The following is a 2,500-nucleotide window of genomic DNA, read 5'->3' as shown; positions in this document are numbered from 1 at the left end:
CAGCGCCAGGAGACGGGACCGGCGAAGTGTTGGCCCCATCCATCGGCATGATGGGATGCCGAGGCCTCCCTGGGCTACAGGAGCGTGGAAGTAGCCCAGGGGAGTGTCCGCCGGAAGGCGGAACCATCTCCTGACGGCGGCACGGATGGTCACATCTGCCGCTTTCAACGCACCCACTCGGGTGCGGCTGAGGGCCAGCCCATGGTACAAGCCAGGCAGAAGTACGGTGGTGAGGGCGTGGAGGCGCTGTTGCGGCTTGAGCGGAGCTCGGGAGATGACGTCCAGCTGCTCCACCAGGTGGCGTCGTGGGTTGAAAACGCAGCGACCAGCGGTGGAGAATTGCAGTCCCAGGTACCGGAAGGTTTCACCCACACGTAGGGCGGGCACGGTGGCGTTGCCCGCTTTGAAGGTAACGTCGGCGTCGACCTTCACCTTCTTGTCACGCCCAGACGCGACTAAGGCGAGGGTGAAACACTTCCGGGCGTTGATCTGCAGCCCCAGATGGGCGAGGGCTGCGACGGCTGCGTCGATGAGGGACTGCAATCCCCTCGCGGTCGATGCAAAAAGCAGGACGTCATCTGCGAAGGCCGCAGCGTTAACTCTGCGACCAAGGATCCGAGCTCCGATGTGGGAGGGAAGTTGACTCAAAACATAGTCCACCGCAAAATTGAAAAGGAGGGGGGAGAGGGGGTCACCCTGACGCACACCCCTAGCCGGCTGCAGGGGCACGCCCACGTCGGCGCCGCCCGCTATCACCGTCGTGCTACCCTCGTAACACCTTTCGACGTACTCAATAAAGCAATCCGGCAGGCCATGAGCCCTCAGCACGGGGCGGAGGGCGGCATGGTCCACCGAATCGAACGCTTTAGAGACGTCGATCGATGCCACAAAAACAGAGCGACAGGAGCGGACTGCGTCGGTGAGAGCAGTGTCCAAGATGAAGGTGTTTTCCAACATCCCATCCCGGGGGATGAATGCCCGCTGACGTTCGTCCACAGCACATGCACGCATCAGGCGTGACGCGAGAACCTTGTGAAAGGTCCGCGCCAACACCGAGCAGACCGTAATGGGGCGAAAGTCAGCGGGGGATGTTGGTGCAGCCGTTTTGGGGAGAAGTGACGTCCGGGCGCGAAGCAGACGCTCGGGGAGGGCGCGGGCCAGGAGGAAGAGGTTCAAGAGTTTCACCAGGACTTCATGCGGCAGGCGCCGCAGCTCCGCTGGAGTCAGGCCGTCCGGCCCGGCTGCCGATCCCCTGGGCGGCAAGGCAGCAGCGACCTCCTCACGTGTGACCGGCCCCCATAGGCACTCAGGAGCGACAGGCTCCGAGTGCGGGAGAAGGCGGTCACGGATGAAGCCGGCGGTGGAGATCGGCTTCTTCGTGAAGAGGTCCGCCCAGAAGTCCAGCAGACCGGGGATGTCGGGTGGCGGCTGCAGCAGGGTGCCGTCCAGCAAGCCGCGCACGCAACGCGCACGCGACCTACGGAAGGCGTCCTGTGTCCGCGCGTATTCCCAGCGGCGCCGCTTGCGCTTCTGCAGCGGCGGGGCGGCAGGCGGCCGCTTGGATGGTTGGCGCGGCCGCTGTGTCCTGGTGATCGACCTCTCCCCCCTGGACCCGACCGACGCAAGGGCATCCGGGAGCATGCCCAGGATGACATCGGGCGGCGTGCCCCGCCCCAGACCAATGACTCGATCCAGGGCAGAGAAACGCTGGGCGGAAGCAGGTAGCCCCGCCAGATGCTCCCAGATGGCGGCGTCAGTCGGCCCCTCCGGCGGCGGCCCGGTGGTGTCGGCCGCGAAGTCCTCGGCTGCGTCGACGGGCGGCGCAGCGGCCTCGCCCGCGTCAGGCAGCGGGCTCGCTGCTCCACGGCGGGACGCCGGCTCTTCACCCCGACCGATCTCAAGTGCCTCCATGAATTGGCGGACAAGCTGCTTGTGGGCAGCTTGCCGCCGTCGGCACTTGATTGCCTCAAGCGTTCGGTCGGGGAACATCCTGGTAAGTTCTTGATTTACAAAGAAGAACCGGGCGTCCCTCTCCAGGAACAGTTCGGCCTCTGCCTTGGCGAGCGACAGGACTTCTTCCTCCGTCCACCTCGCGCGATGCCTCTCCGTCACGATCTCAGCGTTGGCGGCCGCAGGGTGTTGGCGGCGGCGATGGACCCCGAGACCGTTCTTCGTGGTAAAAGTGCGGTGGCACTCACTGCAAGCAAAGGGAGCTACACAAACTATCGCATTTTCGTTACGGCCGGTTGGCCGGATAGGTGCTGGGGTAGCTGGGGTGGCACCTTCAGCGGAAGGGCCACCATCTCTTGTTTCTTGTCGGCTGCCCCCAACTATAAAGGGATAATGCGAGGGGGGGCTGGTAACCCCCCCAAGCCCCTGGTGCGGTCTTCCACTCTGCAAAGATCAGCGGGCCCACGAGAAGGGGAGAAGACCGCAGGAGAGGAGAGGCTAAGAGGGCTAGGCCCATGTATTGCGCATTAAGAGAGTCACAGTTACTCCC

At 64.4% G+C, this 2,500-nt stretch overlaps 1 pseudogene; it reads right to left on the bottom strand.

Moving 5' to 3' along the window:
• LOC126434641 (large subunit ribosomal RNA) overlaps positions 1 to 2,500 on the bottom strand; it is a 7,837-nt pseudogene that overhangs the window by 2,477 nt on the left and 2,860 nt on the right.

Source organism: Schistocerca serialis, unplaced genomic scaffold (genome assembly GCF_023864345.2).
Source record: "Schistocerca serialis cubense isolate TAMUIC-IGC-003099 unplaced genomic scaffold, iqSchSeri2.2 HiC_scaffold_1192, whole genome shotgun sequence".
In the NCBI taxonomy this organism is placed as follows: Eukaryota; Metazoa; Arthropoda; class Insecta; order Orthoptera; family Acrididae; genus Schistocerca; species Schistocerca serialis.
This window is presented reverse-complemented; position numbering and strand designations above follow the sequence as displayed.